Source organism: Anas platyrhynchos, chromosome 3 (assembly GCF_047663525.1).
Source record: "Anas platyrhynchos isolate ZD024472 breed Pekin duck chromosome 3, IASCAAS_PekinDuck_T2T, whole genome shotgun sequence".
In the NCBI taxonomy this organism is placed as follows: Eukaryota; Metazoa; Chordata; class Aves; order Anseriformes; family Anatidae; genus Anas; species Anas platyrhynchos.
Window position 1 is genome coordinate 25,396,784 of NC_092589.1, and position 26,900 is coordinate 25,423,683.

General features: G+C 43.9%; 1 long non-coding RNA gene across 1 annotated transcript; it reads left to right on the top strand.

The window, feature by feature from the left end:
- The first annotated feature begins 7,743 nt into the window (after positions 1-7,743).
- LOC106015724 (uncharacterized) lies at positions 7,744-20,969 on the top strand. Its single transcript, XR_011808099.1, has 3 exons — positions 7,744-8,025; positions 8,452-8,598; positions 17,310-20,969. It is a non-coding gene; the product is annotated as an uncharacterized lncRNA (long non-coding RNA).
- The last annotated feature ends 5,931 nt before the right edge of the window (positions 20,970-26,900 follow it).

A 26,900-nucleotide genomic window follows, 5' to 3' on the forward strand; every position in this document is an offset into this window, starting at 1 on the left:
CCAAGCAGTGAGAAGGTGCCCTGGCTTTAGTGAAAAGACAGCTTCAGAAGTTACTCCACCAAGGAGGTGGAGAGGGATGGCACTCTCTAGGCCAGTCTTACTGCCAAAGCCATCACCTTTCCTAACTGCATTTCTTCTAAATCCCATCTTCATCATGGACAACACCCAGATAGTTTACTGGCGAAGTAAATGAAGGGCCCATCTTTAATATTCTTCTGGCTCAAACTGCACTACAGCACAGAGGAGCTGTGCTGTACGAGCTGCCTGCGCGCAGCCCCACTAGTCCTCCTTAGCCCGTGAGAAGAACACCACGAAGCAGCAGCACACCTTGTCAGCCTGTTGATAGCTTAGCACAGGCAGTGATTCAAGACATTTGGAAAAATGTTGCATGTTGCCAGTCAAACTAATAAAAATTCATACTGACGGTTCTTCAGATGAAGCAAAACTGCATCCTTGCCCTTTCTCTGGAAAAAGATACTTCACAGGGAATAAAAACTTTTTTGAAGTTTTTCCATTCACTCTCACCACTTATTACTTCAGCCTTCTCATTTCTGGTGTCCTTTTTCAAGCACCGGAGTTTGCCAGTAGGTTATTGCACGCTTTAGGAGACTATAGTCTGCCTTGAGTCAGAATTGTTACTGTAAAATTAACTGCTGTCATTGACACCTACAGCCTCCTCTGAGATCAGTTGTACAAGCACTGTTTCCTTTTCCGTTGTGAATAACATATGTTTTCAGTTCTCATTTGTATTACTAAACAAGGGGTTTCAGATTCTAACTCAAACCATCTTTCAAAATTAAATTAGCTAAGGTCTTAATTAGCCAGCACTGATCAGAACAGATTGCAGTGACTGCACATGCTACTGCAGTCTATCTCTTCATTAAAAAGCTGCCAGCTTTTAAGGAAAAAAAAAATAATCACAGACTATTTTCCATCTTAGTAGACCTCGGAATTGTCTGAGGGGAAGCAGAAAGATTGTAGTAATAACCAAGAACCTCTGTAATCCCTTCCTAGATTCTTTCTCACTGATTAACTGGTTTGAAAGTAAGGCAGACCTTAAAGGAAAAATAAGCTAAACCATTTGGTAATGTATGCCCCCACACAGGAGTATGTCAGAAATCTCTTCCATTTTTTTCCTTTGTGGAAAAACTGGTAGCCTGATTCTTCTCCACTCTGTTTTTTGGAGACCATAAAACCACCAAAGTCATCAAAGTTACATTGACATAAAATGTGCTAACATGTCATTAAGGACCAATTCTTCAAATGATCCCAAAGGCCAGATATTGTAATAAAAAAATGTAAATATGCAGGAGTGCCATTTTCTGAAATTAAAAATTCTTTTAAATAATACATTTCCTTTAAAATTATCATTAAAATTGGTGTCTGGAAAGTAAAGCCATACATTTTCTTACACAACAGGTAGGCAGCAGAACTACAAATGGATCTGGAAGTCTCAATGCTCTTCTGAGAGGACTGGTTTGAAAAGCAACCCATGATCCTGATCTCTCTGCTCCAGTTAAAAACATTAAATATATACAGGGATAGAACTGGACTAGGACTATGTGTATATATATGGTCTTAAATATACATATTGAGTATAAATCTTAAGATCTTTTGAAATATGTATACTTCAGAGCAGGACACCTCCATCACATTGAGTACATTGGCCTGGGTTAGACGTCTTGCTGCCAGTGTCCAGCTCCATAGCCTTTGCCTGTCTGTTTGCTTCTAGTGTCCCACCACTGCATTATGTTACATGACAAATTTGTATTTAATTTTATACAGTATGTTCTATTCTGGTATTTCTGTTCAAGATTAAATTGAGTTCAAGACAGTCCCTCAACTGAGCAGAATGAAAGGGTCTGGAATGCTCCTTTGCACCACGCCATTTCAGTTGCTCTTTGACAGAATATCTATCTGCCTAATAATTGCAGAGTTTGGTGTCTGCTCTCTCAGATCCTTGCAATCCTCAACACCAAAAAACAAAGACAGATGCATTTGCTGCGCCATTCTGCAAGGTACTGAAATGGTCCATACGGATACCCTCAGTGAGCAGGGTACCAAGTAAAGGACTGGTTCCCAGCCTTTCTGAAGCTGGCACCAGTTGATGCCACCCCCTCACTTCTGTGCCCTGCAGGACTGCACACACTGCCTCCTTGCTTCCCCAGTTGCCCTCAGCATTTTTGTGTCCTGCTTCTTCTTGTCTGTGGGGCTGCTCCTGCTGCCTCTCCTCCCTTTCTTACCGAGGTGGTGACTTGTGCTACCACCACTTCCCCTGGCTGCAGCCAGGATGATTCTGGCCCAAAAGATGGAAATATTAATATTCATATGAGTCTGCCCTGAACCATCTCTGCACAGAGCCGGCATGAGTCCTGCCTTTCCCATCGCTCCTGTACTATAGGCATTCATTTGTTGGGAACCTGTGCAACAAATTCTAACACCCTGCTGGAATTTACTCTCCTTGTCCTAAAATAATAGCAATTAAAAATAATAATAATAAAAAAAATAAAAGCTATTATCTTTTCCATAGAATGCATCATGCATTAATAGGATGCATGTATGCACTGACTTCTCATTATCCCAGTGCTTGTGGAAACTTCTTGTGTTCTGGGCAGCCACTAATAGTGGTACATCTTCAAGCCTTAAATACTGCACAGAAAATAATGAGGCAGCTTAGAAATTCATGCAATGGGAGAGCACTGCATAGCTGAAAAATTAAGGCAATCAAGGAAAATCATAATTGAGTTTGGGCTTGGATTACTTTGTAGAATTAAGACATTTCGAATGTGTTTCTCACAAAATAATTTCAATGCACCTGAGATGATACTTGATAAAGGATGTGAAAAATAAGGCAGAAAAGTATTAGGTGTTCTTTCAACATAAGCCTTGATAAAACAGATCTCCACCGATCCCAAAATACTCAGTACTGTTACTGATTTCAGTAGTGTGACTTCCAAAAATAGGCTTTGTTACACAGACCTTCTTGCTTGTCTCTAGCCTAAGAATGGTTACTCTGATTTTTTGGATTTTTTTTTTTGCCTGTTAAGAAGTTTAAGTGAGAGGAGAGTTTTTGTAAGTGCTGTTGCCGTGCCCTGAGTTTCTTGCATACTATTTTTTTTTATTCTGTCCATGTCAACAGCTGTACTGGGCCATGTGTCAGGTGTCATGCTGTGAAATCTATGCCTGTTTTTTTCCATTGTGCAAACTGAAGTCTTCATAAAAAAAAAAAAAAAAAAAGAAAAAAGATATTGTTAAAAGATGTATTCCTGTTTTATTTGATATGGGCGTCCTCGACTGCTTTTCTAGATCACTCTGAAGAGTAGAAGATGGGATCACTTCTTATGACAACTGCTGTTAATATTCCCTGCATCTCCAAAATGACATAGACAAATTGCTAATAATAACCTCATATATCTGATTTTATGCCATTCCTACCTCCAAATATGCATTCTGAATTGTGAATTGTTTTGTCTTCAGCAATTTTTAGCACAGAGAAAGTAGCAATACTTAACTCTTTAAGGAGTGTCCTCACCGTAGTCCAGTGTTGAATGTACTGCTGTCTATGCAGGAAATTACTAAACACTATGATACTGTTTTCATTTAAACCTCTTTAGTGTTTGTTTGTCCTATAGGGCAGTGAGGATTTCAAACTCTGATATGTATTTCTGCAGCTTTATTATTACCATTGCCTACCTTTTCTGTAGGAGAAAAAAAAAAAAAAAAAAAGTGAAACTTCAAAGTCACTGTTACCAAAGTCTTATTTAAATATCTGTATTGATTGACTGGGCTGCTCAGCTGCTGTTTATGAGACTACAGGAGGCTCAAAAGTGAGTCCTGTAATTTATCTTAGGAAAACAAACAAACAAACAAAAAAAAAAAACAAAAAAAAAACACCTAAAACATCCATTTAAAACAATATTTAAACTCTATTTGATCCCAGGCATTTGGGGTGACCAGTATGCTCTACACACGTTTTATGAATCTTGGACAAAGTTATTATGAATATGTTGTATTTTTAATGTGGAACAGACCATTTGCTGACTGGGCCTATGCCACATGCTTGTCAGAGTGAAGAGTAATTAACTTTAATGACTATACCAGATAACGTGGAAAGTTCTCAAACAGGAAGAAGGAACAGAAATTAAAAAAGACTGGCAGTTTCAAAAGGGCTCACAGAGAGAACGAAGAGGAAGATTTACAAGGTCTTTCAAAAGTTTTGAATAGGAAAGGCACTTTTTTGAAGCAGTAGCAAAGGGACGTGATTCAACTGTGAGACCCTACAATGTAAAGAAAGCCACCTTGATTTTGAGGAGGAGCAGTAGGATACAAAAAGAAGCCTATAGAAATGCTAGAGTATGTCTGATGTACTGCCAAGTAGTACTGCAAAGTGCTATGGAAACCAGGGACTGGAAAATATGGTCGAGGCTTATTATTCTGTGCACAATTGTATATTTCTTTTCTGAACCTAGTGCAGAGTCACTTGTTTTGGAGTTCAGTACAAAGTCTGTGTGGTCATGACCTCTGCCTCGCACAGCCGCACAGCCACTTGGCACAGCCTGATCCTAACAGGCTGTAAGCACCTAGCAGGAGCACCTCACTTGGAGCCCGGCTAACCTAGGCTCTCTCGGGAGGCAGAGGAGCAAAATAGGCACTCTGAAGTGGAAAGTCACATCTTGGGGAGACTGAATTGCTCTCTGGAGGCTGCCTGCTGGGTGTGATCTGTGCAGGCCTTTGACTTCTAAAGGCCGAAGTACCTCCAAAGCTGAAGCTGTAGAAAAGGATTCATGATGATAGCTGGCAACTGTGGCTATAACTGTACAAGTAAACGGTGTGAGGTCTGTTCCCAGGGACTGGGGCTCTACCATCTCTGTCACTGTTTAGCAGGAACAGCGCCTTGCCCAGTCTGACCTTCCCAAGCCCCCATTGTGCAGTGTACAAGTACTGACTTGGTTTTGAGGGTAAGGGAGTTTTCTGGAACAAACACTGGTTCTTCCAAGCAGGTTAACCTCGGTGCCAAGAACTGGTTTCAGAAGAGTTTAATTTATCAGTATTGAAATGTACTTAATCTATGAAACACTTGGAAATCAGCTCAGGCTTATTTGCATTATGGGCTTGCACAACCTACAGTTACTCCCTGTCCAGGTCACTGCTAGTACCAAGCTGCAAAACCCACATGTGTTTTGCTTCAGTTTGCCCAGCTGTTCTTCCTGTAGGAAGGAACCCTTCCCAGACACTGGCATTTTGCTTGTCATGCCCTAGAAATTGGGTACCACAGCCCAGCCACTTCATGGTTTTGGCAAGTAGCACTGTGGGGTCTGAAGATATGTGGAAGTTTGTGCAGATAACAAGAGGAAACTGTTAGCAGCACTTGGAGGAGTGTAGTGACTGAATTCACTGTGATATTAGAATGGTCTGTTCATCTGAGTTAATTATTAAGTAATAAGCACATTATTTAATTTTTTATTATTATTTTTATTATTTTTCTTTTGCTGGATATTTCAGAGTGGAACTAGTTTTAATTCATTAATTTATTTTCCCCATTGTTCTTTTATTACCATCCCATTTTCTAATAACTGTTTTGAGCCAATTTTTTAGCTCCATTGCACAACTGAATTCATCATCTACACTGAAGATATACTAATTTACATTAGTTGCAAATATGGTGATTTTTTCAGTCTTAATAAGTTTCTTTTTATTTTTCTGCCCCCCACCCCTCTATATTTACTGTATGACATTTGCTGTTTTCGCTGACCTCTTTTAAGTGCAAACAATCTATCACTGTAGGAATTGTAGTGCTATGTGATTTAATGTTGCTGTTAACTCTGCAGACCAGAGTTGAAATTCTTTGTGTTACTTTCATAGATTGTATCATGCTGAGTGTCTTTAATCAGATTGCAAGCTGCTATCATGTTGCTGTGTCTAAACATTAATTAGGCCTTCAGAGGCATAAGTAATTTTAATAAGTTTAGGTAAATTTTAATAACTTGGTAAGGAAAGTGATCTTTTATGGATCAGATAACTGAAACAGCATGGGCTATTTTCCAAAGCAGAAGCCTGTGCAGTTAAAGAGGTTTGATTGCTCTTTGGTAAAGGTTTGTGTTACGGGAAGGAAGGGCACACAAAAAAAAGAGAAACTGTGATAGAGCAGTCAGAAAGTGATGGCCCCAGCCACAAAAATGCCATTAGTCTGACAATGTTAAAAATAATAAAATAAAAGATAACATTTGGGCAGAATGCTACCGGCAAAGGGTTTTGAATTTGTGAGCAAAGCCTCCCCTGCTGCTTGATTCCTTTTGCATTCAAAGACATTTTGAGAGATATTTTTTTCATCTTTATAAACTAACAAAGTAATATTGGACCCACCTTCTTCTTCTACAGAAAACAAATCATACATTCCCAATTCTAGTTAGCAAGTGGTTAAAATAATCTTAGTGCTGTTCTCACAGTTGCTATCCAGATTCTGAAACTTTCCATTCTACTTCCTCCTGAGCCAATCTGACAAGAATTGGTGATTCTGTGCTTTCCCAAGAGCACAGACCACATCCTCTCATGGTTGTTATCATAAGGTGTACTGCTTTCCTGATGATTTCCTGGTGGTTCTATACAGAAGATGCTGGTAAGGATGGGGAAAGTGAGGAAATACACATTTTTCCGATGTTTTCAAAGATAGAAGATAGCACTGCAAACTGATGCTAGTACACTCACCCAATTTCTCTTACTGCTCCCTTCAGGAATAACAGCTTCCTAAGATGCTTGTTCATTTTCTCAAAGGAAAAACAGCATAAAAGTGCTTATGCTGCCCATGGCAGGAGGTTTGAACTAGATGATCTTTAAGATGATCTTCCAACCCAAACTATTCTGTGATTCTGAGTTTCTGTGTTCTTCAGTTTTTACTCATTGTTTCATGTGCATTTATTAACATAAAATTCCAAAACTAATAAGGCAGTAGGATTTATTTTATTTTATTTTATTTTATTTTTAGTGAGAGCTTCAGAATGTTAATCTACAGATTATGTAAGCATCGGGAGTTATTTTAGTATAGTATAATGCTGTCGTATTATAATGTCACAGCATGATGCATTTGAAACTATCAGCCTTTTAAAATGTTGGCTTTTGACAACATATTCGTGCCAACTTTGTCTCTGTTGCTGTGACCTTTAACAAGGATTTTCTGTAGATTAATTTAAAGGAAGATACAGCAAGCTGAGCAGCAGAGCTGATGCAGCCTGGTTTCCTATGGTAGGTGTCCAATGTCCCACAGAGCCTCACAAACCAGAAGTGTCCCCCATGAGTCCTTCTGACCTCCCCAGTGCCCCAGTGCTCTTTTGGGCAGGACACAGCCAGTTCTGTGGTGGCTCTGAGGTCTGCTGCACGTTGGCTGCCCATACAGGACACATGCACTGACTGTCCCCAGGGCCCTGTGGCTGTTGAGCTCTCGTGGCAATTGATTCTCACACTGAGGTAACTGCTGTGGTCTCCTCATTGCAACCCATGTGCATATTTGTTTGACTTTGGAAGAGCTTTTATCTTTAAGAACCTTGCCCTTCTGTCAGATGTGGTTAAAATTGACCAACAGACTCAGGATTTGTTGTAGGGGTAAATCTAACGGCTGCGCCAACAGACGGTGTGATTGTGTAAGTCCCATTTCCTTGAGAACAAAGGCAAATATATAGCTAGCATCAGGTGTGGTTTTTTTTTTTTTTCAGGAATAATAATGTGACCTCCATTTTATATTCTAGCACATCAGTCAGTGTGAGGCTGGACGTGGCAGCCAGGGAGACCTTGAGGAATGCAGTGCTGAGCACAGCTGGCCATCGTTGCCCTGATCAGCCCCACAGGATCCTAGATCTTCAGCCCGATCCCCTTGTGTGCTCAGCCTTGCCTGAACTACACCTCACCTGTACCCAGCCCTAGCCACCACAACTGCCCTGGAGCTCCATGGGACCATTTGGAACCTTCCATTAGGAAGATATATATGCTGGATATCCCAAATATCCTGGTTTTTGGATTCACTTTATTTTCACTGTATGGCATTTCCAAATGTACTGTAAGATTAGCAGCATTTGGTGAAGCTTCTAAATTACACAGTTACACGACTATGGAAGAATCATTATCATTTTCCAGACTTGCCTTATGGATCTTGGATGCTTGAATTTGGCTTTATGCATGACAGAAAACCTCAATTTCATAGTATATGGAGCCAGTCTACATGCCCCATTGAAACATTTCCAAGTCTAATCAACCTTGTCTGCATAGTATTATGCAGCTACCTATTCAAAATTACTTGCAGCCACTTATTCATAATTATCAGTTTATCTTGGAGTGATGTTTTTGTTAAGTCAGAGTGGATTTCCAGTGTGTAACTTTATATTTTTCAGAAAAGCTGTCATATATGTAGTAATTTTGATGTTAAAATCCACCTTTTATTTCTTTTTCCTGGTTTATCGTTAGGGCCAGAAAGAAGATACAGCCGTAACTCTTTGCTTCAACCAGTGCCATTCAGGACCAAATGCAGGCAGCAACAGTACTTCACAGTCTTGTACCGGGAGCAAGAAGTCAGAATCTCACGAAATATTTTTAAGGAAGCAAAATTTTGAGGTAATTAACTTTTAAATTTCTGCTCTCATATCTGGACAGCACAGAAGGGAGAACTGATAGCTCAGAGAAACTGTCTGCTTGAATATACATCCCTGCCAATCAGTAGGAGCTTGCATCACATCTTTTTAGAAAAGAGAAGGCACTGGTATCTTCACAGAGAGCCATCACCTGCTGTGAACTGCTGGCTTTGCCAGGAATGGGATTTTAGAAATGGGAACCGGATTGTATATTTAGCTGTTCGGTCAGTTTGTTCAAAGTCCAAAAATGTTAAATACAGATGAAAACTCGCTATGATTCATGGTGTGTGGCCAGCATTGGTTCCTTATGTTCTAACAGTGAACTGCAGTGTTGGACATTAGATCCATATTTACAGGAGAAGAACAAAGCAGCTGGACAATGATGCTGTTGTGCAGTTTCCACTGAATACTGCTGTCCTTATTTGAGTATTTTGTGGACTGGAAGAGTGGTGTGAGTGCTTGTATATTTTTTTGCTTGCTTTTTTGATTGCTTATGTTATTACCTTGCACTATTTCCTTCTGCTTTCACAGTGGTCCATTTCTCTTTGCAATTTATTTTGTTTCATGGTACATCTCGTTTTGGAAAGCAGTTGGCCTTGCTTTTGTGATATGTTGTCCCAGCGTATTGCTTCAGCAGTTGAAAAGAAGTGTGAATTTTAAAACCTCATGACTGCAAGCAGGTTTTAAGCACATAAACCAAAATCTGTGGGCTGTGCTCACTGGCTTACTATGCAACAACTATGCAGGAAAGAAACAGATATGAGCCCAGGACCCAAATGAATTATAGACAAACACAGTGGTGAAAACACTCCATCGTGTTGAATATTGATGTCTTCTCACTGTTGATAACAGTCTGCAGAGAGCAATCCTAATTGAGTGCTCATTTGTATGTTGGTTCAGATAGGAAAATTTAGGATCTAGATTGCCCCTCTTTAACAACCTAGCATATTTGCTTTTCATGAAGATTGTATCTGGTCATGGGGTTCTTAGATGATAACTCATCTCAGTCTATGAAGGATCGTTTTTCTGGGACAATTTTTCTACAAAGGCTTGAGAGACTGCGCTTCTACACCATGTATACAACTTCTGCATCTGGTTAATTGGATGTGTATTTCAGGATCGCTCCAGGCCCATCATCCTGGGTATTGGATAAGCCCACTGAAATACAGTAATTTTTCCAAAGGAGATACATGTTAGACCCCAGTGCTGATGTTAATTAACACATATGACTGCTACACACAAACTAATCTGGCACACATCACCAAGACACCTGAATTTGGGATCTATGCTCTCTCTGTGGTCATTGGAGAGAGGCAGTTCATTGATGAGCTGAAATCACATTCTTGCGGGGCCTGGCTCTTGGTGAACAGGGGACAATTAGGCACCGATGCTTAAGAGGCTCGATTAAATGTTTGGAGTCAGATGGAGTTAAAATTTCCACCAGTGAGAGATACAGTAAAATGGGAGGGAGAAAGGTGAAGGTGCCACCTTGGATGAAAGGCTATTCCGCTTTCACTCAGCAGGCTGTGTATGCACAGTCATGCTAATGGCAACCAGGAATTTAACAGGAATTTCACGGGAAATGTATGCGAGAAGCAATAGAGGTAGGACAAATGGGGACAGGATTGTGTAAGAGGCCTCCTGGACTCATGGCCTAAACAAATGGATCACATGGCTGGAAAAGCCTCCTGCTTTAAGTACGTCATGCCTGTTTTGAATTACTGGAGCATCCAAAATGTTTGCAAATCCCTTGCCAGTGTCGTAACTCAAAATAGCACACTTGATAATTTCCAAAACTGTAGGTACACGGTATATTTTTGGTTATAATTTTGGTATAATTTTTCTACCCAAATTTGAAATGCTGTTATTTTCAATAAACTCTTGAGAACTAATGAGTGATATATAAGAGCAAAACAACTAATTCATAAATTTGGAAGTTACCTTCTGCTGCTCAGGTTTATTAAGCTCAGGCTCTTTGGGTCTTTCACTCAACCAGCCTTTACCAATAATGTAGGTTATCTCATTATTTTTTTTGTTCCATAATTTGAAACTATGAATAATGTTCCTCAGGCCTCATTTCTGAGCAACGTCGTTTGTTCAGCTGACTGGGGACTACACTGACATTCTGTTGGACATTCAAGTTACAGTGAAATAAAGTAGTTTTAATATCTACCTTAACATTTTATCTCTTGAACTCCTAAATCCAGATTGCAAGTTGTCAAGGTGTGGTGAATTGTTTCTATCATGTATTTACACTTGTGGTGAATTTCTGTGGGTACAGCCAGGATAAGGCTTCCCTCTAGAATGCCATGTTGTGTTAGATAGGCTAATAATATTTCCCCTGTTGAGGAATGAGCACAAGCCCTACATAGCACTTATGTTTTTAGACGCACAAAATTATGTTTCTTTGTAGTTTAAGGGAAATATAGCATTTGTGAAGTGTGGTAGATTTGGTTCCTAAATCCTTGAGTACCATTTATGAATCAACATATATGCAAAGAAAAGCAGGCTGGTGCCAGCAGTGGCTGCTAGAAATCAGCATATTCTGTAAAAGTTCCAGAAAACTTGGCTTTTCTATACTTTTGAAGCTAATCTGAGATTACTATGGGGTTAAGAAATAATGCAATTTCTGATATATTGTCTTTTGAGCAAGCCCTACCAGGCTTGAAACTACCCTGATGAAGCCTGTCTGTGCACAGTGAAGTCTGTCTGTTATAGATAGCCTCATATCTGAGGAGGCCAGCCAGTGCTCCCTGATCCCAGCCCCTCTCCTATTTACGTAGCAGAGTACCTGTTGACTGAGCCTTATCATCAGTCTTGTCCTTAACTGGTTTATGGCTGGCTCCTGAGCAGATCACCAGCCCCAGTCACTTTGTTGATATCCTTTCCAGATTCCTACAGTCATGTCATGAGGATAAAAAAAATATTTAAATGATTCCAGTTCTACCACTTTGGTTTATAGCTAAGAGAAAATGTCTGGTATTTTTAGCATGTCCTATATTTTCACTATGAAGCCATTTACCCCATCTGAGAGGCTGTCTGTTATCAGGATCCTATTGGCTGCAGATATTTGGGGCTCTTTTCCACAGTTAACAAGAATTCTGTATTTGGGATACTTTTAGTGACTCATTTCTGGTTACAAGACAGTTAAATTCATATCTCAGCAGGTACCTCCATGAATATGCACTTAGAATACCTGATTTCATGGTCACCTTGGAAGACTTTTTAATAACTTTCTCCTGTATCATCTGTGAAATATCCAGCTCAAGTTCTGGCAACATCCGTAGACCAATTTACCAAAGACCTATTTATTCTTTAAAGCCTTCCTTGCAGCAAGAAAATTTTGTTTTAATATCTGTTTGGCCATTATGATAAAGGACAACCCAAACCACTGCTGTTCTGCATCTGGGAGAGTGAGAAGGGCCCATAGATAGAGCGCCACGTGGTGCCCACATGTGGGGAAGGTGCGGTGCCAATCCATCCCCTAACCGTGCACTGTGTATAGGACACGGCATGACTGTAAGTATCACAAAGTGTAGTCTTCTTTGTAAGTGGCCCAAGCAAGATACTGTCACAAGGCCCATTCCCTGAATACTTTTCTCTCTTTATGTACAATAAAAACAAAAGGTGAAATTGCTGAGAGTCCTTTGCTCTAAGACTTGTTAATTTAGGCTTCCAGGCATCTCTGAGTTAGGAAATGAGTCAAGTGGTTATTATTTACTCATCTGCTCTGCAGTTTCTGCTGTCTTAATCATTTTGGTTGTTGCTGGGGGTGTTACCTTCTTCAAAACAGAGACTTGAAAGCTGAGGAACTAATGGCAGTCTTCACTACCCTGATTACAAAACGCCGGTTCTTATCAGGCTGGCTGCCATATTCATGCCTTGGATCATGCACTTCCCTGCAGAGGTTAGAGGGGATCCCCCATGTGTTTAGTCTGTAAGGAGAGTTAACAGAGATGCAGTTTGTAATTCAGGGATTTCTGGTGGTGAGGCCATAGCCCAAGGGCTCTGAGTGCTCCCATTTGTGGATCCTGAGCCCCACGAGCTTCTGTGCTCATGGAACTAAGGAGCAGTCAGGGCTGGTCCACAGAAGTGCTGCAGAACTGCCATCACATCTCCCAAGGCTTAGGCAGCCCTGCTGTAATACATCATACCCCATGGTTTGTCTCTTCCTAAAGAAAAATGAAAAAAATCCTCTTTTCTTGTTCTTTAATTGCCTCTGCTTTTGACAAGTAACTTCTCCCAGTGCATGAGCTCCCTTGCAGCTTGGTCCATCTGGAAAAAAAAAAAAAAAAAAAAAAAAAGGACAGAGAGTGTCACAATGGCAGCTTGTGAAATGTTTTCTGTACCTGAGTCTGCCTGTGGCAGTCACCCACCGCTGTGCTGTCTGAATGCCTTACACCACCACTGCCACACGCTCTGGCTGCTTGTGCTTGCCGGGACGTAGATGCAGAGGCTGTGGTGCATTTCGGGGCTGTCCGAAGTTTGAAGTGACTTGTTTGTATCATCTTCCTTAAAGCAGCAGCCTAATCGCTCAGTGTCTCAGTGTTTACATCTGTTATCAGAGCAGCATAGTAGAGGTACAGGCTTTTCTATGGAGATTCCACACTCACCCAGAGCTGATAGTGCTGTAATTTTTCCTTTGATAACTGATAGTGCTATTGGTGCCTTCTTTGTTTGTTGTCTCTATCACTGTCACATAAATGTACTAGATATCACTTATCACTGGACTCCTGACCTTCCTATTTGTGCTTTTCTTCCAGGTAATCACTTAATCACTGCACTTTCTCGCTGCACATCCCTTTATGACTTTTTTTTTTTTTTTTTTTATAGCAGCAGCTAGTTCCAGACAGGCTGGGAGGAAGGCAGAAATGTAGGTTCGTCAGCCAGCCAAAGAGTTTCTCCTTATTGCAAGAAGTACACAGACTGTAACCCGAGTATCACACCATCATTAAGTCCTATCCACTTACCTACTTCATTAGTTCAAGGATTGTGGCGCTTTTAATCTTTGTGATCTGGGTCACCGCAGGATTCAGGCTAATGTCTGAATCAACATGGTGCTCCAGCTTCCTACTTCCAGCACTGTGTGCTTTGCAGCCTGTCTGTCCTCACTCAAGCTGAGTAAACACAAAGGAAGGCAGATTTTGAAGCCTGCCTTTTTTCCTCCTATAGTCATGTCAGCTAGGGTCTTTCCTTGTTTTGTTGTTAGCTTGTTTATATGACCAACACCCAGTAATCGGGGATTAAAACCCCACGGTACTGTACCCAGTGCTGGTCAGCCCTTTGCTTTTCCAGCTTGTGGAGGGGGAAAAGTTAGTTTGCTGGGCTGGGATTATTCCCTGAGCAATGTTTTGAAGCAGCCCAGTACCTGCGGCACAGCCAGCAGATAAATAATCCTCAAGTTTACCAGCCCAAAGTGTTGCACCTTGGCCAGTGAGACTGCAGTGAGGAAACCAGACAGCTCTTTGTACTCATTTTAGGGGGTAAACCTGAGCCCTCAGACCCCTCTTCAAACCACCGGGGCCAGCCATGGCATGATGTGATGTCTGCAGAGGTGGCCTTTGCTTCAGGTGGAGGAGCTCTTCCAGCAGTGATCTCCTGGGGTCAGGAGTGACCATGCTGCTCCAGAACAGCATCAGGGAAGACAGACGTACACATGTAGGTGCCTCATCCTGTTTTGTGGGGTGGCTGTAGATTTCAAATTCAAATTTCTGATAAATATAAATGGGCGAGAGCCTCGGAGAGAATTTGTGTGGGGGAAAATAAAGTCTGTGCTTGGGGAGACCTCTTTGCAATGGAAAATAGGCTGGTGAGGCAGTCTGATGGTAAGACCAAAATTATACCTCTCCCAAATTGTATTCATTCCCTATCTTCCTGTATGAAAATGCAGGAACAAGCAGGTAACAGTATTGCTTAACACCCACCTGTCCTGCTGGAATAACTGGGCCTGCATTGGCCACCTGCTGCAGCTGTTTTGTTAACCCATGAGATAAGGAAGAAGAGAAAGTGCGTGCTGGAAGGAAAACTGGAATTTAAATGACCAAACCAGTCACTGAGATCTATAAGTGTTGTGAGAGGACTAGGAGGACTCCAGTCTGCATCGAGACCTGTGCAGAGGTTCAGGAGCTGTGGAAGTAAGTGCACAGAGACGTACAGCACGGAAGGACAAAGAGGGCTGCGATAAAGAGAGGTCCAAAGGAAAATCGTGGGAGAAATGATAGGGGGAAATGTAAGCGTGTCCATGTAAAGTGACTTTGGTTGGCATTTATACCTGGTTGATACTGAGGTTTTACTACGTAGAACATGACTTTGCTGTTGATATAAACATTGCCACTAAAAACTGCACTCTGCATGTAGAGCTGCAATTTTTTTTTGTGCCAGTGCACCCTGCTTTGCTTTGTGTACCTGCACTAAACCATGCCAGTGTAACTGCTATGATGCCAGAAAGGCTTGCTGCTCTGCAAGCCTTTTTTAAAGTATTTAAAAGCATATTAAAGTATATGCTTTTAAAAAATATTTTTTCTCTTTTAGTTTTTGCACAGAAATACTTCCTTATTGCCATATAATCCTCTTGGAGCACTGCGTGCACTTAACAGCGTATGCTGGTTTGTTTCCCAAAGGCTTCTTTTCAATGTGCAGGGCTGCTGAAGCTTTGAAGAGAAATCTTGGATCACTTTTTTAATGAGGTGTGGAAAGCGAACTGTGGGAATAAGTGGACTTGGCTGGACTGTAGCTTGCCTAGGTCCCTCGGGAGCTTTGAATGTCCAAGGGATGCAAGAGTTTGATGTTAAGAATATCCCAGAAACATGAAGTTCCTGAAGGAAATACTAATCATCTTCACATGCGTCCTAAACCCTCACAGCTCCTGAGATTTCAAGCATTTATACTGTATCCATTACGTCAAAGGACATGTGCCTGAAAGGAGTAGTTGGATGGTTCGCAGTAAAGTCTGTAAATACTACAAGGCAGTAAAAATATGTTCTAAGACAATCAATAATGTTAACATTCATAGTATGTCTGAACTCCTGTAATTTCAGCAAAATGTTTGGGGAAGGATCCTGACCTCCCTCGCCTCTGGAGCAAGGCAGAAGCACTATTCAAAGTGCCAGGGAAAAGAATAACCAAGAAACGTCATGCCTCAGCCCTTGGGAAAGATAAGCTAGATCCAGAAAGTATGAGAGGCATTTCTGCACACGTCAGTGCAGAGAGGGGACATACTTTTCTCTGAAGTGCTTGAAATACTTCATCTGTTTAGGAGGAGTTACAGCAGCAGTAATCAATGAGGTATTAGCTAAGAACCTCATGAAGTAACGGGGAGGATTTTATATTGACCACAAAAAACCTTAGGGGCTCATACTTCTAAGTGCAACCTTCTCTCTTTGCTGAGAACGGCTTCGTTTTGTGGTCCAAAAAGTGTTAAAAGCACAGGGATTCCCTCTTTGCACACGTGAGAAGGCTCCTGCTTCCCTTAGCAGCCCTTGAGCGCTGCCCGGGCGGCGTGCCATGGCTTTGCACACCCAGTGTGTGCTGAGTGTGCAGCCAGATGCCTGCGAAACGCCAGTGACCACAGACTCACTTCACTGTATGCTACGGCATTCTTGGGGGAGAGGCTCCTAGCAGCTCCATTCGTAATGGAAGTGTAAGCATGCAAGCTTTATTACCTGCCACTGCCAGCTCACCAGGAAAGTATGCCATTCCTGCGCCGACGGATATCTAGCTGCTGCTGTTTAATTATCATGTGTCTGCTCTGCCAGAAGCACTGGCCCGCTCCGTCCTTTGGCTTTTCACTGCTGTACACAAAGCAGGAGCCTCTTGCTCATCTGAATTACTGCTGGATGTTATTACAGCCACTGCAGGAAGGGAAACGCAGAGCAGCAAAGGATTTGCCTCTCTGCTTGTGAGGGAAGTTTTGGAGGAACTAATTTTTCTGCATGTCTGTGACTTACAAAGTGTGTGCCTGAAACTTTTATAATGCTTGAGATTTCATATACCATAATGGTTTAAATGGAGGGGGCCTTCACTGCCTCTTCCCATGCTTGCAAATGAGTGCTGTCAGCTCAGAGGCAGGCCTGTGGTGTTGCCATTTAAGTGCTGTGCAGAAGAAGTAAGGTTATACAAATGCTGTTACAGGCAGAAGAGAAGAAGGGGAAAAAAAGAAAAAAAAAAAAAAAGAAAAAAAAAAAAAAAAAAAGAAAAAGAAAGCTGAGGGATTAAGAAGGGAAAAAGAGCACAAAACCCAGCCAAACCAAAGCCACAGGAAATGGATTCTGAATGTGGGCGCAGGAGCTAGACAGAAAGGGATTTGGCAGGAGAGAAATTGTTGCAAGGACCTCAGTGAGAAATATAAGGCCCAGTCCTATATAAGACATGCCCATGACGAATCTTTAGACCCCAAAATAAACCAATCTGCATGGCAATATGATAGCCTGCTAGGTCTAGGATCTGAGGAACCAGTGCGTGATAAAAGGGTTAGCAGTGCTGGAAAAAGGAAGGAAAGGTGGGAGCGGTACAGTGTGTGGGGAGGAGGGATGGCTTGCTGTCAGCTCCTTGGGCTGGCGCAGTCTCACCTACACAGACAGGCAGCGAATGCTGCTTCGCAAACGGGTGGGGAGTTTGTTTGCAAAACAGCAGCTCTGGTTCTGACAAAGAGGGGTACGCTACACATATGCTTACTTGACAGTTCTTCTGTTTCAGGCAGGATACTCCTCGTTACGCTGGATTCTGGATCCTTTCCCAGCCTCCTGTAGATTTTGGAAAGTCTCCCACTCAGCTGCCATGTGGAAGGCTTTGAACTTAAAATGGGAACAGGCACAGCACAACCGGGGTTGGGGGTGGCTGGCAGTCCTCCCCCCCTCTCGCCCTTCCCTCCCCAGTGCGACCACTGCGAATCCGTCCTAGAGCCCCAAGAGCTTGGGGAGAGGCTGTGGCGAAATGTGTTCCAGTACTATGGCAAAGTGTCCTGCTTCAACAGGTGACACCGGGATTTCTCTATAAACAAAACAAAACAAAACAAAAAAAAACACAAATGGCTTCCCCTTCAAGAAATGGACATGTTGGTGGAGAAAATGCCACCTGTGCATCAGCTCCCCTTTGATTATAAATGTGCCTTGAGTCAGGAGAAAAAAACACGCTGCAAACTACTCAGCTGATAAGCACAAGCAATTAATTTAATTGTGGCATACATCTGGTAAACCTCACTCCTATCAGTGTGAGTTGTGTACAGCTCAATCTGGCTCATAAAACAAACACAGCTTTGGGCAGCTACTCAGCAGAGCCCCGTCTTGCTTCATCCCACTCAGAAGCGTAGTCACGGCCCTTATATGTGACATACTTATTTGTAGATAGGTGTGATGTTTGCATATAGGGTCTGAACTGAAAAGATGAAGAGATACCCTGAGATACTGTCAGTATTGCCCTCGATACCCTTGATACACCTGGTGCTGTGTTTACCTGTCATAACACATTTCCGAAGATCTCCGTGTTGGCCTGAGGAGCTGCAGAGAGCTGCTGCTGTGCTGCAGCGCCACAACCCACTTTCCTCACTTCCTTCCTTGTGCTGTTGTGTAAAGCTGTGGTCACCAGCACAGAAGACAAACAGACTGGATATTTTTAATCCATCTTTTAAAAGGCTTCATCAGGCTTGTTCCTCGATGCAGCAGCATTGTGTTTAGTTACACCACCTCCACGCTCTCGATGGCCAGCACACCGTGCGAAGCGCTGCACCTCAGAGGAGGAGGTATGGCCAGGCCCATCCTACCCCTCCTGTTTTTTCCTGGGATGGAGATTAGAAAAGCAGTTTTCAGTAGTGATGGGAAGAGCATCATATTGGCATACATGGGGATTTCTTGCAGTTTCAGACGTGCCTGCACTGTAACAAAAGGCATCACACAGGAAACAGACGTCATGGGGCTGAGCTCTGCGTTGTTGGTGTGTTCATGGGTCTTGAAATATCCAAGATAAGAGCTTTGTTCCTTTGCAGAATGCACGGGGGAAAGAGAAACATCACAGTGTACAAATGAATCAATCTACACCCTCCAGAGGAGGTAATACTGGTGTAGTAAGAGATGCTAAAGCAGCTCAGGAGCAGAATATTGAACTCAAGAAAGCAATCAAATGCAGCAGGTTTTTCAGGGATTTTTTTTTTTTTCCCTCTGGGATCTCCGCTGCTGCATTTGTGTAGGTACACAGCATCCAGCAGGAGAAAAAATTCCTCGCTGAAGAGGTTTCCAAGAGAGAACAGCAGACAAGATAAGTGTGAGCAGTCACTGGCAGAAGTTTCAATGCAGCACTCCAGTCTGCTGGTATTTAACATTCAGTAGTAGGCATGGACCGAGTCCCGCTAATTGTAAGGACATCTCTCCATCGCACCACACTGGGAACTGTCTGAGTCAGCAGCATTGATGATGCTTCACACAAACACACTAACGTCTGCCAATACGCCACGAGGGAGGGGAGGACTTGCTGAAGTAGAGGATGCCTCGTGAATATTTTTGTGCTGTTACCCAAAGAGGAGGGATGAGCTGCTGCTGCCCGCTCCCCCGGTGCTCCTGCCCAGGAGGCAGGCGGCACGCTGCAGGCCAGCTGGCCTGGCCCCCTCGCCAAGCGGGACACCGCTCTGCTGGCCCACAGAAACACCGGTGGCTACGCTTCCTGACCAGAAACCCGTTTCACCCAGAAGGGCGATGCTCCCCCAGGAGCAGAGCACCATCCCCATTTCTCCATTTTCCCATTCAGGAGCACTTTGCCTCCTCCTCCCCTCCCCCGTGGGTGAGAATCGCTGCAGGCCTCCCCCGCGGCCTGGCCACAGGCGCCTCACAGCAGCAGCTCCCCATTGGGGCTTTGCCTTAAAAACAAGCCTCAGTCGCGTGAGGGGGTTGAACGGCTGCGTCGGGAAAACTGCGTAATGAAGGGCTTTCTGAAGCATGCATTATACCCGTTTCAAACTACAAAGCAATTGAAAGATCAGTGGTCAGGGATTTATGAAATGATTTATTGTCTCGGTGACCACAGAGATATTTCTTGCCAATGGAGTATTTTTTTTCTGTCACAGGGACAACAGTTGTTTTTATCCAGGGCCAAAACCCGAAGCCATTATTCATTTTATTACTTGGGCAAAATTCTCATTAAAGTCTTAAGGGATTGGCTCAAGACTCGATATTTCAAAGGAGACTGCATTTAGAAGAGAAAATAGAAGCAAAATCTCCGCAAACATCGGAGCATGTCTTTAAACTCCTTCTACAAACACATTAAGGCCACTGTGATGCAAAGAGGGAAAGTTAGTTCGGCTGCAATTCCCACTCTTCCTGCATGCCAGGAGATTGCGAGGTGGATTTCTCCTGAAGATAATGTTGTTTACCCTCTACCGAGGTAGCCTTAACACAAGCCCGCTCTGCTGCTTATCATCCTGGCGCCTGAGAAGGTCTTGGATAGCCTGCAACTAAAAACACGGGTGGTGATAGAGCCCTGCAGGTGTGCTGCCAGAGAACTGACGAGGTAGTCGCTGGGGCAGGCCGAGATGAAAATAAACAGCGTGAGGATTGCAGTCTGGCCCGAGGGTCTCCAGAGAGAGATTGAGGGAACGGTGCACAAACTGATCAGCAGGCATCGCTGCTGCCTGCTGGATGCGTGTGGTTTCTCCTCTAATGCAGTCGGAGAAGTATCTGTGTACAGGCGAGGTACCGGGCGATTCTGCAGGTATGTTTTACTACTTAATTGGATGCTTTTAAAATATGGAAGTGGTTTACCTGTAATACATTATGATTCCACCAGCCTTTGCCTAGATTTGACAATTCCTTAGGGCAGGAATTATCTTTCATTGCAGTGTGCATATGGATGACAATTAAAAATTTAGCAATGTATGTGAGAAGAACTGGAAATGACTTTAATTGCCTCAGTGTTTCTGAGAGCCTTGAAACTTGCTTCTGCAGACCCAGTCTAGAGTAGCTCTACGTTTGTACGTAGCGAGCTATCAGATTTCAGAGGTCAGTTTTCAGTGTTAGAGTTTCCTACTGTAAGTTAAACCACCTTCCATCCCCAAAACAAAATCTCCCTCTTCATCCATATATAATCTCCTTCTTCACCCATACATCAAAGCACAAAAATGACATCAGCCTCTGAATTCCCAAAATTAAAATGATAAGCAGGAAGAGTCCAGGGGGGAGTGATGTAAATTTTACTTTGTCCCGGCTTCTTGATAGCAAAGATGGATAATGTATTTTTTGGGTGTCCAAACCAGCATGAGGGTGAAACAACTTAATTCACTTTCCCTTGATACAGCCTTAAGATTTTGAATTCCCATTGTCCAGCATGCACATAATTCATATTGTCCAGGAGAGCAGTTTTACAACTCTGTAGCGTATTCCCCTGAGCCAAGCCATCATTACCTGAAATGACACTCTCAGCTGTTCAGCCAGAAATAAATGTGTAGAAATACTCATTTAACTCCAACTGCAGGGCTAATCCTGGCAGATCACAAACACTGGTGTGCAGAAGTAGGGCAGATTCAGCATTCAAATAAAATGTGTGTCTGCTGGGTAACTTCGTTTAACGGCCTCAAGTTGCACCAGGGGAGGTTTGGATTGGACACTGGGAAGAATTTGTTCACAGAAAAGGTGGCCAAGCAATGGAATAGGCTGCCCAGGGAAGTGGTGGAGTCCCTATCCCTGGAGGCATTTAAGAGATGTGTGGACATGGCACTGAGGGACGTGGTTTAGTGATGGCACTTGGTAGGTCAGGTTGATGGTTGGACTTGGTGATCCTGAAGGTTTTTTCCAACCTAGACTATTCCGCGATTCTCAGAATTGTGTGGGGACTATCAACTATGGTTAGAGGAGACATTTTTCTCTTCACACCAATGTTCAGCAAACAGTCATTGTGCATACAGACAGTTGGCTTGCCCGTAATTTGTGAGCCTGGACAATGCCTGTATATGTCAAGTGTACCAAAATTTATTTTCTCTATGATCTGGGGAAAAATATAAAAAAAAAAAAAAAAAAAAAAAAAAGGAGTTGCAGAGAGAGATCAGTGTTCCTTCAACATGTGATCACCGTATTTAACACACATATTTAATAGATAGGCATCTGAGTTCATGGCCTCAGTGCCCTGCTCGTTCCCATGTTACCATCCTCTGCTGGTCCTGAGCGCACTGTGTCCTCCTGGCTGCCCTGCTGTGCTCGGGCACCAGCACCACCCCGGGCCTTTTTGCAAGCTTTGTGAGGGAGTTGGACAGTAGGTGACAGGCTTTGGGGGCAGCCTCTAGGTCACCTGCTGTGGGTCACCTCCCCACATGGGGCTGACACAGCACTGGGACGAGTGAATGAAGCGTTGCTCCCTGCTATTAGAGCAGTGGAATCCATCCCCGGCCTGACCTCGTGCAAACCCTGCTCCTGTATTTATAGCGTGGAAAGAACAAGCACGGCTGCTGCCAGCAGAGCTTAAATACATGGGGTGGTGCAAAAATCTTCCCTACAGGTCCAGATCTGCTCTCACACTGGCAGGGGCTGCCCAGCTCCCCATACAGATGCTGCCTTGTGCTCCCCTCTCCCAGGCTGGCCCTTCCCTCGCCTGCCCCTCTCTTCTGGGAATGTCCTTTGCCAGCAACACTGAGGGATCTCCCTCCTCATACAGCAAGCAGTACCCTACAAAATACAGGCAAGCTCATGTAGACAGATATAAAGCTCCCACAAGGTGTAATTTTTTCACTTTTGTTGCTTTTAAATGCAAAATCAACATAAGAAAAGTATATAGGAGGTAAACAAGCAGGAGGGAGACCTTGAGACCTGTCAGCTCTGCATTTGGAGAACCTGAGCCCTCAGCAACATCTATGCTAAAGGTTATTTCACAGTGGCTCAAAGGAGAGGCTTAAGGATTTATGGATTTTGCTAATCAGGCTGTGACACACCTCAAATCATTCACCTCCATGGGCTTCCTTTGCAAGAAGTCCGTGCTTTTCCAAACATTTCCAAGTGTAGGTTCTCATTACAGCAGCGAGGATGGAAGCAGAGCAGAAGCAGGTCGCCTAGCCTGCAGGCACAGCAGTGCTCAGTGGTTTCAGGGTCTGTGCTGGGGATGGGAGAGCTTTTGGAGAAAGCACCCAGCAGCCACCAGGACAGTCACTGTGCCATGCTGCCAGGCTGCAGGCTGTGAGAGGCTTGGTGATGCCTGAGGGGAGAGGATGGTCCAGAGGATATTCCCTTGCATGTGTTTTTCAGGTGGCAGCACCGCAGGAGTATGCAAAGGGCGAGAGTTTTTTTTAGGGATGAAGCACCTGCACATTTGGACCTTATGACTAAATTTGTGTGGCTTCACTGAACTTGAAACAGTGTAATAACATGTCCACCGTAAAGAAATGATACAGTAAAAGAGATTCTTTTTTACTGTCTTAAGACCCTGATTGGATGAATTATTAATTACAGGCTCTTTTGCAGTGATCCTTTCCCGGGTTCCCCCCTCACCTTGAGGGAGGTGCCAGAAAGAGTGAGAGGTGGCTGTTAAGCATTTTTTTTGGCATCCCCAGCTCCAAGCCAGGATGCCTGTGGTTATATTAACTCTCTGGATTTGGGGGGCAATGCACTTAAACTCCTCTCTCCGTCAGTTACCCTGGAGCAGCAAAGTGCACTCCTCTCTCCGCGATGATTTTAAAGCATTTTGCAAGGGGCAGGCTTGCAAAATGCATGACGTGAAAGGGAGAGGAGCAGCCCCACTGTAAGGGAGGAGAAACAAGCACAAACGTGTCAGATAACCTGCAGAGAGCTGTGTGGAGAGGACGGTGTCCCTCAAGCCTCTTGCCCTGTGGACATCCGCAGGTACCTAAGCAGCCTTGGCTCCTCGGGGTGTCCTTGGCACGGCACTTTTGGTGTGGCAAGTGACTCATCTCCAGCCTTGCTAAGCAAAAATCATCATCTGTGATAAGCCTGCACGCAGACCGTGGCTTCCTGCTGTACGTGGCAGATAAAGAAAAACAAGAGGCTTCCAAAAAATTGCAGAAGCGGTAGAGGAAACTGCTGGTGTGTGCTACAGCCCAGTGAGCACACCTTTTCTTTTTCTTCGGGTGTTTCAGTCTCGCTGCTTCGAGGTGCGCTGCTGCAAGCTGTGTTTCCTATCTGCCTGCCTGCACTGTGACTGTGTGAGAGCTGCACGGGGACAGCAGAGCTGCAGCTGACGTGAGATACAACCCAGCGAGATTGGGCTGCTCGCTTTGTTCGCACTGTTTATCTGTTCCCCTGCCAGCACGCTTCCCCGTGCCCCTCTGGCGTGCTTTAGCACCAGCCAGCCCTGTGCCATCATTCCTCTCGCATGCACAGAAACTGCCCCGGGGCAGTCATCAGAAAGCTAGGCTTAATTTAAGTGAGGCACATTGGCAAGAAAGGACAAAGGTGAAGCTTTTTGCCCTGAAAAAGTGTGAAGCTGGCTGCTGCAGTCTGCTGTGAAGGAGATTTCATTTAGAAGCACACACACAAACGTGGTCCATTCAAACTGTACTGGCAGCAGATCACATTCTCGATGATGACGTGGTACAAAAGGCTTGACGTTTAAATCAGACAAGAAAAAAGATAAATAAATGTATCTACTGTTTTTCTGCCTTTCCGTTGGGTTCACACACCACTGTCTGCATCCCTCTTTTTGGCATCAATCCCCCTCTCCACAACAGGGGCTTTCTACTTCCCCGTGTGCTGGCCTTTTGAAATGCTTTCATAGGAAGTGCTGTGGGTCTCTTGTGTTTGAAGAGAAATATTGATCACAGAGGTATGAGAAATACATTAGTTTTTACAGTTGAGTTGGAAAAAGTGCTTCTAAGGTATTGTTACTTTGCCACAATAGGATGCTGCAGAGACTTCCATATTAATGTCTGATTTATCACAGCATGACTGATGGAAAACAAGCAATGTGCAAGTGCTGCAACAGAGGACATGGAGAGAACAGCAAATGTTTTCATGCATTGATCTGTCTGATGAGTTGATGAACCAGTGAGTTCTGCCTTTAAGCACAGTAGAAGAGCATCCAAGGCTTCAGTTTGAAGATACTAGTCTTTCCTTTCCTGGGGCTGAAATGAGTTGAGAATTTCGTTCTCATCAACTCAACCTCCATAGTGAAACCACCAGTGAAAGTTTCCAGTGTGATGATGTTGATGCCTGAATGGGACACCCAGCTGGGAGGGCAGGAGTGGAAACCCAGCTAGGCCTAGCCCCAAAACTGCCATCAGGTGGCATTAGGGCTTGCAAAGACCCGGTGAGAACGTGGTGGCTCCATGAGCTGAACCTGTTTGGAAATACACACATGGAGAACTCCCCAGACAGCCCCATGCTCTGCCCCTGGGCAGAGGCTCTCCTGTGTGGGGTCAGATCCAGACTTTGGCTAGCTACAATTATGCCTGCTCTGTTTAGCAACATTGGCTTTAATTTTGAAATGTTCCCTGGTGCTGGAGGTCCTTGAAAGACTGCCTCCTGCTTTTAAATGTCACTGCGGAACCTGCCTGAAAGTCCAGGGGATAGAGGCTACTCGAGGGTTCAAGCGCTCCTGAAGATGCTCTTCTGTGAGGGTGAGGATTTCTGATCCTGCCCACGTAGCTGTGCCAGGTGCTCCTCTACTCTCTTCAATGGTCTTTTTGGGGTTGTTTTTCTTTCTGCACCAGATTGCAACATGAAATGGAGGCGATTTGCATCGTGAGCTCCCAGTTGGCTGCCCGTCGGTCACTGAGGATGTGTTGTGCCTTGGTTGCTGTCAGCTGGTATTACGGGAGCAGCTGTGATGGTTTATTCATGCTGCATTGCTGTGCCTGAACTCAAAAAAGGAGGCTCTCTTCTATCGCCAAGTTTGGCAAACTGCAGTGATAGGAGGCTAACTCTTGTATGTGGTCCGTGTGAGACTGAACTGCTCTCTCTGCTGTGGTAGCAGGGTTTGCAGCACCCCAGTCTCACTGAGCGATAGAAATACTGGCAGCTCTCACAGCAGAAAGGGGATTTTCTGCCCAGCATAAACCATTAGCAGAGCTATAGCATATTTGGTAAATAGACTAAGAAGGCGAAGCGAAGCTAGCAAGCCACTATACAACGGGAGACGTTAAAGAAACCACCGTGTTCTCCAGCTTTGTGCAATTAAATAGCTGCTCTGCTTCACCCCAGCGGTGGTTAATCTGCAGCAGTGGTTGAGCCACTTTGTTTGTGTAATAGGCAAAGGCAGCCTGCAACGGGCTTCGGTTAGATGCAGAGATTGTATTGTCAACACAAATAATGCTTGATTACTAAGAGATGGAGTCCTAGCCAGGAACAATACATCTCCAAGTGTACGCCCTTACGATCGGAAGGATAATCTATCGATAATCCAGTTTTTAGGAAGAGTAACTAGAAAAACAGTGTGAGCAGCTGAGATGGCATTCTGCAGTGTGTGTTTGGTGAAAGGATGTATTAACACTGTCCCCAGCACTTAATCATTGAGTGCAATACACAAAAATAGCCAGGAAAGTTGCAGACTCTGCTGAATGGGTTGAAAGGTTGTGGGAACATGTTCTGGCACAGCCTTCTGCTGTGGCGAGACACACAACAAGGGTGAAAGGATAAACCTTCTTCTCTCTCTCATTCAGCATCAATTTGCTTCCTGGAGCAGAAACGAAATTCCATTACTCATTTAGGGTAACACTTTTCTAATGCATATAATGTGGAAATTTCTCAGCTGTAAATCTTCAGTCCTGCTCAAACACTGGGAAAAAGCTTTCGTATATTACACAGTGAAGTATTTGTAAACACAGATGAATTGAGTTTAAGGGGAACTTTGGTCAGCTGAAAAATAAACCGACAGCGTATTACAACATGACAGCAGACGAGTCAGGCACGGAACCTGCCTGCGGCTCTTAATAAAACCGCTGCTGTGAGTAAAGCCTGAGGCCCGCTGCTGGAGATAGCTGGAGAGCAGATACCCAAGGAAATTAGGATGAAGAACCACTTGGTTGGCTTCCTGTGGTATATGTGAAGAAAAGGTCTGTAAAAACCTGTCATTGTGCCACAGTTAGCATCCAGTTAGGTGCCAGCCTGGCCAAGGCATGAATGCTAACAGTGCCACGAGCTGCTGCTGTGCACACAGGCCGTGCTTGTAGCTCTCAGGCCGTGCTGGTCGCTCTCATCGTCACCGTTTTCCACCTGACATAGCTGGGGGTGCTGGAATGAGGACATTCAGAACTTGCTTTCATGTGGAAACACTTCCCTGTTGCCCTCTGGCTAGGAAGCATCTCTGGTTTTACGTAGTGCCAGTCACCCAGCGGCCTTGCATCCCTTTCTGAAACACTCAGCCAAA